The following is a 12,821-nucleotide window of genomic DNA, read 5'->3' as shown; positions in this document are numbered from 1 at the left end:
AAACCCAGGAGAGCTAAAACTGTCCCTAATTTTGAGTTGTAATTCAGAACTATAGTAATAAAAATGGTATGGTATCAGCACACACACACACACACACACACACACACACACACACACACACACAAACACAGAATCACAAATCTCACCTTTTACATCAAAACATTTAGTCATTTCTACTTTATATCTAAAGAATGCACATCTATTCATCAGCAATTTGTATTAACTCATATCAGAGGCTGAAAGAAAACATGGGTATAAGAAATCAATCATCATTTTGATCATCAGCCAAGTTTTTGCAAGAGTCACATCAGCCAGTGCAAATCCAGCTGCCATTGTTCTTGTTCCCTGACCATAAACAATTCTTAACATAAATATTAAGATTGTGCCCTTCTGAACTTCAAATTGTTCCCTAAGATTTCTTCATCAAATCCACTAGTAAAAACATCTTAACCTAACTTCACTAACAATCTATGTCTCCAAATTATGTCTAAGTGTAGTGATCATTGCTAACAAGGTATAAACTAAGATTCTTTCCAGTGATGATGGTTGAATCATTCTTTGGCTCCAGTAGCAATGCTTGAGAAAGATCAAGAAGCATTATTGTGAATGCCAGTGATATTGCCCAGTGAGGGGCTGGAAGCCTCCATAAAGTATTCACAGAACTCTTAGATTAAGAGGGATGTGAAGGCAAGAAGCAGAGCAAAACTTCACAACAGCATAGCAGTCCTTAGGATGCATAGTCTTTAGGGCTCTACCTCTCTGAGGCTCAGCCACCATGGTTGTGCTAACTGGTGGGCCACGTTTCATGAGTTCTAAAGCCATTTCTTATTTCTTCTTCATGATCCTCAACTAAGCAGGAATATTAGAACTTCACTGTTGTACTTAGCAAGATAGAGCATTTATGATCAGCCTGTGCTGGACTATACAAGACCCTGCCTAAATGGAGCATAGGCAGGGGGAGACAGAATGTGAGTCTTTAGTACTTGTTTGGTGATGAGACAGAGGGGTCTCATGAAAGACTAGACCTAGAAAGATTTGCATAGACCCAGAAGGATTTGTGCTTTTCTTTCTATAAAACTCTGTCCCTAGATTTGCATCTGTGTCATCTATCCAGAGGACTGACTTCTATCAGAGAAGAGCTGTTGTTTTCACCTTCTTTTCAGCACTGCTTCATGCCATCAGAGTACATGAGGACTTGGAGACACTCATCAAGGAAGGGTTCAGAGAGCTACTCTAGAGGCAGATGATGACCAAGAAGAGAAGAGCATTTGCAAGGGCAACTGAGGTTTAGATTAGAAAATGTTTAAGAATCTGGTTCCCCAGAAGGGAACTTATTTGGTTCTTGCTTTCATCTCTTTAGATCACCAGAAGTAAAATGATAACCTTCCTGACCATGTTTTATTACATTGCCAGTCACTTGTCAATGTTTTTCGAAAGTCACTTTTCTCCCTATGAGATAGCAGTGCCATGAGGGTCCGACTCCACTGTCTCCATCTGTTGCTGACAGAATCCAAAATTTCTTGGGTTTGCACATGCGATTTTCATATTCAGCTTCATGTCATAGAGGCCGAAGGAAGTAGATCCTACCAACAGGTAAGTGGATTCAGACATGATTGACAGCTAATGATTTTTCCTTACTTGGTTGTGGGTCACTTGAGCTTAGGGACTGAGAGGCATTGAGAGTATTACTCACGTTTCCATCCTGCCAAATGCCTGTCTGACAAGAGATGTCTGCCACAGGGATGTTTGCACAAGCAGGGGATGGATTATTTCATGGAAAAAAGGAAAATGAAGAACATGGATGGTATGGTCGCACTAATAAGTTGCTTACAGTTATATGAAGCACTTTGTAGGTAAGAAAACTAATTGTTCTTTCTTAAAGCTTTCATATTTTTAAATATGTGACTGAGAGTGCTTGGAACCATGACATCCCCTCCCCCTTTATGAAAAATAGCAGAGTTGCTACTAGTTTGATGATGGAAATAATATTCTCAAGTGCAAAGAGCACTGGTCAGGAATTGATGGAAGTTGTATGTCTCATTGGATGGCTGGAAGAGACCCAGAGCTTGACTCTTTCTGCTGTGTACTAGAGAAGCTACAGCTGAGGCTCTTTCTCTTTTCAGGGTTGCATGCTCCATAGATATAGGTGGGCCTGAGACACAAATGGTAACCTGTTGTGTGAATTTAGACAAGAAGTTGTTTGACAAAGTTTATGGAAGGGCTTATTGAGACTATAGTCACATGCTAAAGTGGGTGGTGAAAATGAAACAGTATAGGCATTGCCTTGGGTAGACAATTCAGTTGGAATTCTAAAGGACTCCATGTCTTCATTGCAGGAGCCACATTTATTAATTTGGCTTTTATTTTCAAATTAACTTTAAATGATGGATTCATATTTTATTGGTGTTTGTCTTAGGTTTTTACTGCTGTGAACAGATACCATGACCAAGACAACTCTTATAAAGACAACGATGTCTTAGAAGATCAGAGGCTCAGTCCATTATCATCAAGGCTAGAGTACGGAAGCATCCAGGCAGACATGGAGCTGAAGGAGCTGAAAGTTCTATATCTTCATCCAAAGACAGACAGGAAAAGGCTGGTTCCCAGGTGGTTAGGAGGAGAGTCTCCTAGCCCACCCCCACAGTGACACACTTTCTCCAACAAGGCCACACTTCCTGATAGTGCCACTCCCTAGGACAAAACATATTCAAACCACCACAGTTTTGCTATATCATGATTATCATATAATAATAGAGATTAAAAGCACTTTTAGTCACAGTGAGTAAATTTTCATCAAGTTGATGAGGATAGAAATGGAGAAATGGAACCAGGGAGATAACTCAGTAGGTAAACACAAACTTAGCAACTCAAGTTTGATCCCTGAAACCCAGTGTAAGGAGAGAAAAGATGCTCTAAGTTGTGCTTTGATCTCCACCAATGTGCTTCCATGTCAACATACATACAGAAAATATTTTTGAACATTAAAGAAACTGCTGAGCAAATCTCAGAGCACAGGCTAGAGGCCTGATGTTGCATAATCGAGTTTTTCTCAGAACCCAGGCCCAGTGTGAGGCTGACAGTGGCGGTCAGTCTTCTGAAGATAATAACACAACCAACCAGTGTGTCCTGCCATCATGTCTGCTCTATTCCATAGTCTTAAGAATGGAAAGCAACAGCCAAAAACCTGCTTTCACCACACTTAGCACATTTCTGACTCAAAAGCAAACCCAGGTTTTAATATTTATTGACATTTTAAGGTTATGTCCCACTTTCAGATCCACAAACACAACTTAAAAAGAAACCCTACACTGCCAGAGCTGAAAAATTAGCCTGAGCCAATCACTGACTTCTGTCAATTTTGATTCTTCCCACATGTGTATTTTATTCCGAGATCATACTCATTGATTTATAACTAAATTCAAATATAACATTGGCTGTATTTTTTTAAGGAAAAAAATCAGTAAAAAAGTTTCAGTAAACAACAACAAAAAAGACATACAAATAGAGAAAAGATAATTTCTCTAAATCTCCTTGGCTGGTTTTTTAAAAGTAATATTTGGGTCAGTCCCCTAAAAGAACATGGTTGAAAGCTAATCTTGATGAGCTGTCATCTGAGGTAGGCTGTTTGCAGATTAATTCCTGAGGACGTAGCTCTCATGAAACGATTATGAACGAGGCTCCAGGAAGCTCCCTTGTCCCTACCATCATAGGAGGACACTGACGGATCAAGTCTGATTCTTATCTGAGAAATGGGTACAAACTGGTATTTGACCCTGGACTTCATAGAATCTAGGACTGTAACAAATATATTTCTGTTTCTTAGAAACCACTCAGTTAATAGTATTTTATTACAGCCTCGGCAGGATGCTTTAATCCTTTAATGTGCATAATATTCCCATTATTTTCCCACTTTATACACAGTGAAAGCAGGGTTTAGAAAATTCATATACTCATCCAGTTAGAGGAGTAGACACTGACCACTAGTTGTCCAGTTATTTTGTCAATTCTGTGCCAAGTGTAATAAGGTATATAGAAATGGCTGCAGTTTCCTATCCACAGCCTATAACCTTCCCTCCATACTTAAATGCATGGGCATGACTCCCTCAGTTTAATCAGAGGAACCTAACAGTATCCCTAATGTATATGAACGAATAGCTGAATTTTTATGTGTTGTAAAAGCATTATCTCAGAAGACAGGACTCTTAAATTAAATAATACCCAGCCCAGAGTTTTATTTACCTATTTGTTCTTAATTTGAATTTTGCTTTTGTTTTTGTTAAAATATTTGTTAAAGAATCAGTGTCCAAACAAACCCACCATTCACAGGTATTCCTAGTATTCACCGAAGTTTTAACAATTGTGTGTATACATATGTGTGTATGTGTATGTTTTGTGCATATATGTATATACACACTACCTAGAACTTTAAGCTTACTTTTGGGATTTAAGTGAACTTGAAGTTTGAGTGAGTAATTTTCAATCAAGAAAATGCCACATAATAGTTTTATTAACGGGATCTCTTGTTAACACTGAGGACCGGCTAGCATCCTAGACCTGGTGCTAGAAGAATAAAATCTCATAGAGATCCTCCAGATTTTGCAGAGCTGCTGAACTCCTTTGAGAAGAGTGGCTTGGAGTGCTCTGTCCTATAATATAAAATATCACTCAGCAGGCTGCAATCTCCAATAATTTTTATAGCAAAGCATAACACTTTTCCAGCAAGGTCAGAAATGTCAATAAAAAGGTCCAAATGAACTTGCCTACTTTTCTCAATTTCAAAACCAGTCTGATCTCTTCAGTGCATTGGTGCTGAGGCCTGAAAAGCAGGTCTATTTCCAAAGGGGCTCTTGAGGGTCTTAGACTTTTAACTGGGATGTCTTTCCAGGTAGCTAGGGGGTCCTCTGGGGATGATGCCATGCTTTGACTTTGGGCCAGAGTTTGTGGGTACACAAAAGAATTGAACTGTGTAGTTGTTTCTGCATCTGACATTGGTTTGTGATTTACAGTGGAAAAAGAAGAGGTTAAAAAAATACCCTCATATACCACAAAAGGTATGACTTAGTTTTCGATTGATGTATAGCAAATTACCACAAGTGCAGTGACTAGATGCCCCACTGTTATGTGGGTCAGAAGTGAGGGTGAGCCTATTTGCTCTTTTGTTTGGAGTTTTATGAGTCTCAAAGGAAATAAATCTTCAATCTATAGTGTATGATGAAGAATTCACTTCTAAACCCATTCAGGTGGTTCCCATAATCTGTTTCCTTAGGAAGCAGCCTCCGTGATGCACACTAGTGATTTCTCTGCTCAATTCTGAGCATGACTAACCCTCAGCTTCTGCATGCTGTTCCTAAAGGCCTTTTCCTGTAATATTTTCCATCTTCACATATCAACTGTGCGTTGAACGTTCATATCTGAAATATCTTTGACTATGACTTCTGGAGCCAATCGGAAAAATCTTTCTGCCTTTAAGAGGAATGCATGGGGTAGAGAAATGACCCAGTGGATAAAGATTTGCACTAGAGCTTGAGTTCAGACTTCTAGCACCCACGAAAAAGCCAGTCATAGCAGTGCACATGTGTTATACCAGTGCTGGAAACTAGATAAGCAGTCTACCTGAAATGTCCAGTTTCAGATTTAGTAAGAGACCGTGTCTCAAAGACCTAAGTCCCGGCCAGTTGTGGATCTTTGGATTATTACCAAAGATATATGGTATATGGTATATGGTATATGGTATATGGTATATGGTATATGGTATATGGTATATGGTATATGGTATATGGTATATGGTATATGGTGGTATATAAGAATAAAATGGGGGCATTTATATCACACCCTGTCTTCCTAAAGCTTAGGGGTCATTAAAGAAAAGCTGAGGAGCTATTAGAAATTGATGGTTGCAGGTGGAGGAAGAGTCAGGAATCTGTGCCCAGTGCTCTAGTAGATTGTCACATATCCAAGCACATATAGAAATCACTGCATAAACTCAGAGAGGACTAACTGGAGGAGAGTGAGTGGGTGCTGAATTTGATCAAAATATATTATAGGTACTCATGAAATTCTCAATAAAATTAAAAAATGGTTTTAAGGCAAGTGAAAACCAAGACAAGAAAGAGAAACAAGGTAGACCTTCTGATGTCAACATCTAGCATCCTTGTGTGCCCATATAGTTCTCTCTCTCTCTCTTTCTCTGTGTGTGTGTGTTTGTGTGTGTGTGTGTGTGTGTGTGTGTGTGTGAGAGAGAGAGAGAGAGAGAGAGAGAGAGAGAGAGAGAGAGGAGAGAGCATATTTCATTACATTAACCCAACTAGATAATTACTGCATTTTGTTTGTTGTTTTATGAAGTAAATTAATATTAGGAAAATTCCTTCATAGCATCCTTAAAATCCATGCTTGACTGAATAACTATTGGTTAGGGATCTTCAATGATCGTTATACAATCTGCCTATGAAAGGACCAAGGAGAACCTTGAGCTTTGTGTCTGCTACTTAAGCCTTTGGATAACGTTTCAGACCCTGAGTTCATTACCTAATTAAGTCAATCTGCAAGCAATACATTTTTGCCAGCTTTCACAGACTCTAAGACCAGTGCTCTTCCAGTTTAATGAAGATAAGCATTTATGAACAAAAGTCCTCCAGTGCTAGGAACCAACACTTCATTTCCTACTTCACTTAACCTTCACACCACACCTGTAGGTCATAAGTTCCATTTCCTAGATGAGGAAGCCACAGATGAGCTAGCCATTCACCAACATGGTTTTCAATAGTGTAATTAAACCACTTGATTTTTTTTATTTTATGGTGGAAAAAAGTATATATTTAGAATTAACCATCTGGGCTCACTGTAGATGATCCCAATCTTGTTGGCAACATATAGAGCGTCATAATCAGGAGCCAAGCGAACATATGCCTTCTTCTCGCCATCAGGCTGTATCAGGGTATTGACTTTGGCCACATCAATGTCATAGAGTTTCTTTACGGCCTGTTTGATCTGGTGCTTGTTGGCCTTGACATCCGCAATGAACACAAGCGTGCTGTCTTCTATTTTCTTCATGGCCGACTCGGTGGTCAGTGGGAATTTGATGATAGCATAGTGGTCAAGCTTGTTTCTCCTGGATGCACTCTTTCGAGGATATTTTGGCTGACTCCGGAGCCGCAGGGTCTTGGGCCTCCGGAAAGTGGGTGATGTTATGATCTTCTTCTTTTTGCGGCTGTGGACGCCTTTCAGCAGTGCCTTCTTAGCTTCCAAAGCCTTCGCTTCAGCTTTGGCTTTGGGAGGGGAAGGAGCTTCCTTCTTCCCTTTCGGCGCCATCTTGATGAAAAGGGTTGCCTAGCCTCCACTTAATCTTTTATATTAGTGTAACGTATTAAAATTCAAAGAGAAGAAAAATTGCCAGATATCAACTCTCAGAGCTCTGGGCTTCCAGGCTTGAGGACTTCTCCTTTACCATGTTATCATTTTTTTTTTCATACCGGCATAACGAGAATTGAAATCCATTAAGACTTTCAGTGTGTTAAAGCAAATTGTGCTAGAATTAGTTAAATAGCCATGGAGGATTTTCATCAAAATTCTGGAAATATAGACAGCAATCCAGGCTTCAGCTTGAACTTAATTCTGTAGAAATAAAGGTTGAACGGTTTCTAAGAATAGGACGGAGGAATGGAGGCCATTGATGTTTTCTGATTGGTATCACGCATAAGGAAAAACCAAACTCGTGGTCTCATGACAGTTGTGGTTTGATAACTCAGCTCATGTTGCTTTTGAGGTTAGACTCCTACTATCTAAAGAAACCAATGGGTAGGAATTCTGTCTCCCTTGATGCTTGCAGTTAAATTCTTGAGATGAACACTTTGGCCTGGAAAATGGACACAAAGTTTTAAAAACAATGTATGTATGAAAGGGGCAAAGACAGAACATCATTTTTAATGCTTCAAGAGAAGGGTGTCAGGACTTAAGGTCAAAAACTGGTCTGAGGTTAGGCAAAAGCAAAGAGAAATGCTTTTAAGATTGTCTTGGCCAATTTTGAGGACTACAGTGTAGACTTTCTTCCTTCAGGTAACTCTTTGTATTCTTCCTGTCTGGTCCTAGTGCAGGCAAGGCTTCCTCATCACGCCAATGGTGTAGTGCTGCGGATAGCCCAAGCATCTGTCCTGAGTTTCATTTCTGTGGCGATGGTAAAGATACCTTGATAAAACACAACTTGCAGAAGAAAGGGGTTATCTGAGCTTACAATTCTAACTTGTCTTCAATCATTGTGGAAAAGTCACAATAAAAAGGAGCTTGATCCTTAGGCAAGGTCAGAGAGACATGAGTGCATGCATTCTGCTTGTTTGACTTCTTGTGCTCAGCTTTATTTCTCCACTCTTTTTTTCTTTTATTGGATGTTTTATTTATATTTTAAATGCTATTCTCTTTCTCAAACCCGCTATCCCCCTCCCCAACCTGCTTCTATGAGGTTGCTTCCTCACCCATCCACCCACTGCCTCCCTCCTCCCTGCCCTGACATTCACCTATACTGGGGCATTGAGCCTTCACAGGACCCAGGGCCTCTCCTCCCGTGGATGCCCAACAAAGCCATCCTCTGCTACATATTCAACTAGAGCCATAGGTCCATCCCTGTGTACTACTGAGTTGGTGATTTAGTCCATAGAAGATCTGGAGCTCTGGGGGCGGGTCTGGTTGGTTGATATTTTTTTTTTCTTATGGGGTTGCAAACTCCTTCAGCTCCTTCAGTCCTTTAACTGCTCCATTGGGGACACTGTTCTCAGTTCAGTAGTTGACTGCAAGCATCCACCTCTGTATTTGTCAGGCTCTGGCAGAGCCTCTCAGGATGTAGCTATATCAGGCTCCTGTCAGCATGCATTTCTTGGCATCAACAATATTGTTGGATTTGGTGTCTGATTATGGGCTGGATCCCCAGGTTGGGTACTCTCTGGATGGCCTTTCCTTCAGTCTTTGCTCCACACTTTGTCTTCATGTTTCCTCCTGTGAGTAATTTTGCTCCCCCTTCTAAGAAGATCTGAAGCACCCACATATAGATCTCCCTTATTCTTGAGCTTCATGTGGTTTGTGAATTGTATCTTGGGTATTCTGAGCTTTTGGGGTAATATCTACTTATCAGTGAGTGCATACCATGTGTGTTCTTTTGTGTTTGGGTTTCCTCACTCAGGATGATATTTTCTAGTTCCACTCATTTGCCTAAGAATTTCATAAAGTCATTGTTTTTAATACCTAAATAGTATTCCATTGTGTAAATGTACCACATTTTCTGTATCCATTCCTCTGTTGAAGTACATCTGGGTTCTTTCCAGCTTCTGGCTATATAAACAAGGCTGCTATGAACACAGTGGAGCATGCATACTTGTTATTTGTTGGAGCATATTTCGGGTATATGCCCAGGAGTGGTATAGCTAGGTCCTCAGGGAGTACTATGTCCAGTTTTTTGAAAGCATGTTGAACATTTATTTAGGTGCTCTGTGGCCATTCCATATTCCTCAGTTGAGAATTCTTTGTTTAGCTCTGTACACCATTTTTTTTTCTTTGCTTCATCCATCTTATCTAATTGGGTGGCTGTATATGTATGGGCCAAATGTAGGGCAGGCTCTGAATGGGTGTTCCTTCAGTCTCTGTTTTAATCTTTGCCTCTCCCTTCCCTGCCAAGGGTATTCTTTTTCCTCATTTAAAGAAGGAGTGAAGCATTCACATTTTGATCATCCGTCTTGAGTTTCCTTTGTTCTAGGGATCTAGGGTAATTCAAGCATTTGGGCTAATAGCCACTTATCAATGAGTGCATACCATGTATGTCTTTCTGTGATTGGGTTAGCTCACTCAGGATGATATTTTCCAGTTCCAACCATTTGCCTACGAATTTCATAAACTCGTTGTTTTTGATAGCTGAGTAATATTCCATTGTGTAGATGTACCACATTTTCTGTATCCATTCCTCTGTTGAAGGGCATCTGGGTTCTTTCCATTTTCTGGCTATTATAAATAAGGCTGCGATGAACATAGTGGAGCACGTGTCTCTTTTATATGTTGAGGCATCTTTTGGGTATATGCCCAAGAGAGGTATGGCTGGATCCTCAGGCAGTTCAATGTCCAATTTTCTGAGGAACCTCCAGACTGATTTCCAGAATGGTTTTACCAGTCTGCAATCCCACCAACAATGGAGGAGTGTTCCTCTTTCTCCACATCCTCGCCAGCATCTGCTGTCACCTGAGTTTTGATCTTAGCCAATCGCACTGGTGTGAGGTGAAATCTCAGGGTTGTTTTGATTTGCATTTCCCTTATGACTAAAGATGTTGAACATTTCTTTAGGTGTTTCTCAGCCATTCGGCATTCCTCAGCTGTGAATTCTTTGTTTAGCTCTGAACCCCATTTTTAATAGGGTTATTTGTTTCCCTGCTGTCTAACATCTTGAGTTCTTTGTATATTTTGGATATAAGGCCTCTATCTGTTGTAGGATTGGTAAAGATCTTTTCCCAATCTGTTGGTTGCCGTTTTGTCCTAACCACAGTGTCCTTTGCCTTACAGAAGCTTTGCAGTTTTATGAGATCCCATTTGTCGATTCTTGATCTTAGAGCATAAGCCATTGGTGTTTTGTTCAGGAAATTTTTTCCAGTGCCCATGTGTTCCAGATGCTTCCCTCGTTTTTCTTCTATTAGTTTGAGTGTGTCTGGTTTGATGTGGAGGTCCTTGATCCACTTGGACTTAAGCTTTGTACAGGGTGATAAGCATGGATCGATCTGCATTCTTCTACATGTTGACCTCCAGTTGAACCAGCACCATTTGCTGAAAATGCTATCTTTTTTCCATTTGATGGTTTTGGCTCCTTTGTCAAAAATCAAGTGACCATAGGTGTGTGGGTTCATTTCTGGGTCTTCAATTCTATTCCATTGGTCTATCTGTCTGTCTCTGTACCAATACCATGCAGTTTTTATCACTATTGCTCTGTAATACTGCTTGAGTTCAGGGATAGTGATTCCCCCTGAAGTCCTTTTATTGTTGAGAATAGTTTTAGCTATCCTGGGATTTTTGTTATTCCAGATGAATTGGAAAATGGTTCTGTCTAACTCTTTGAAGAATTGGATTGGTATTTTGATGGGGATTGCATTGAATCTGTAGATTGCTTTTGGTAAAATGGCCATTTTTACTATATTAATCCTGCCAATCCATGAGCATGGGAGATCTTTCCATCTTCTGAGGTCTTCTTCAATTTCTTTCCTCAGTGTCTTGAAGTTCTTATTGTACAGATCTTTTACTTGCTTGGTTAAAGTCACACCGAGGTATTTTATATTATTTGGGTCTATTATGAAGGGTGTCGTTTCCCTAATTTCTTTCTCGGCTTGTTTCTCTTTTGTATAGAGGAAGGCAACTGATTTATTTGAGTTAATTTTATACCCAGCCACTTTGCTGAAGTTGTTTATCAGCTTTAGTAGTTCTCTGGTGGAACTTTTGGGATCACTTAAATATACTATCATGTCATCTGCAAATAGTGATATTTTGACCTCTTCTTTTCCGATCTGTATCCCCTTGATCTCCTTTTGTTGTCTGATTGCTCTGGCTAGAACTTTAAGAACTATATTGAATAATGAGGGAGAGAGTGGGCAGCCTTGTCTAGTCCCTGATTTTAGTGGGATTGCTTCAAGTTTCTCTCCATTTAGTTTAATGTTAGCAACTGGTTTGCTGTATATGGCTTTTACTATGTTTAGGTATGGGCCTTGAATTCCTATTCTTTCCAGGACTTTTATCATGAAGGGGTGTTGAATTTTGTCAAATGCTTTCTCAGCATCTAATGAAATGATCATGTGGTTCTGTTCTTTCAGTTTGTTTATATAATGGATCACGTTGATGGTTTTCCGTATATTAAACCATCCCTGCATGCCTGGGATGAAGCCTACTTGATCATGGTGGATGATTGTTTTGATGTGCTCTTGAATTCGGTTTGCCAGAATTTTATTGAGTTTTTTTGCGTCGATATTCATAAGGGAAATTGGTCTGAAGTTCTCTTTCTTTGTTGTGTCTTTGTGTGGTTTAGGTATAAGAGTAATTGTGGCTTCGTAGAAGGAATTCGGTAGGGCTCCATCTGTTTCAATTTTGTGGAATAGTTTGGATAATATTGGTATGAGGTCTTCTATGAAGGTTTGATAGAATTCTGCACTAAACCCGTCTGGACCTGGGCTCTTTTTGGTTGGGAGACCTTTAATGACTGCTTCTATTTCCTTAGGAGTTATGGGGTTGTTTAACTGGTTTATCTGTTCCTGATTTAACTTCGATACCTGGTATCTGTCTAGGAAATTGTCCATTTCCTGAAGATTTTCAAATTTTGTTGAATATAGGTTTTTATAGTAAGATCTGATGATTTTTTGAATTTCCTCTGAATCTGTAGTTATGTCTCCCTTTTCATTTCTGATTTTGTTAATTTGGACGCACTCTCTGTGTCCTCTCGTTAGTCTGGCTAAGGGTTTATCTATCTTGTTGATTTTCTCAAAGAACCAACTTTTGGTTCTGTTGATTCTTTCTATGGTCCTTTTTGTTTCTACTTGGTTGAATTCAGCTCTGAGTTTGATTATTTCCTGCCTTCTACTCCTCCTGGGTGTATTTGCTTCTTTTTGTTCTAGAGCTTTTAGGTGAGCTGTCAAGCTGCTGACATATGCTCTTTCCTGTTTCTTTCTGCAGGCACTCAGCGCTATGAGTTTTCCTCTTAGCACAGCTTTCATTGTGTCCCATAAGTTTGAGTATGTTGTATCTTCATTTTCATTAAATTCTAAAAAGTTTTTAATTTCTTTCTTTATTTCTTCCTTGACCAGGTTATCATTGAGCAT

General features: G+C 39.7%; 1 pseudogene; it reads right to left on the bottom strand.

The window, feature by feature from the left end:
- Positions 1 to 1,449: 1,449 nt before the first annotated feature.
- Rpl23al5 (ribosomal protein L23A like 5) lies at positions 1,450 to 7,308 on the bottom strand (annotated as a pseudogene).
- Between the last annotated feature and the right edge of the window lie 5,513 nt (positions 7,309 to 12,821).

This window comes from Rattus norvegicus, chromosome 14, assembly GCF_021556685.1.
Source record: "Rattus norvegicus strain SHRSP/BbbUtx chromosome 14, alternate assembly SHRSP_T2T, whole genome shotgun sequence".
Lineage (NCBI taxonomy): Eukaryota > Metazoa > Chordata > Mammalia > Rodentia > Muridae > Rattus > Rattus norvegicus.
Note: the sequence above shows the minus strand (reverse complement) of the source record. Positions and strands in the feature narration are given on the sequence as shown.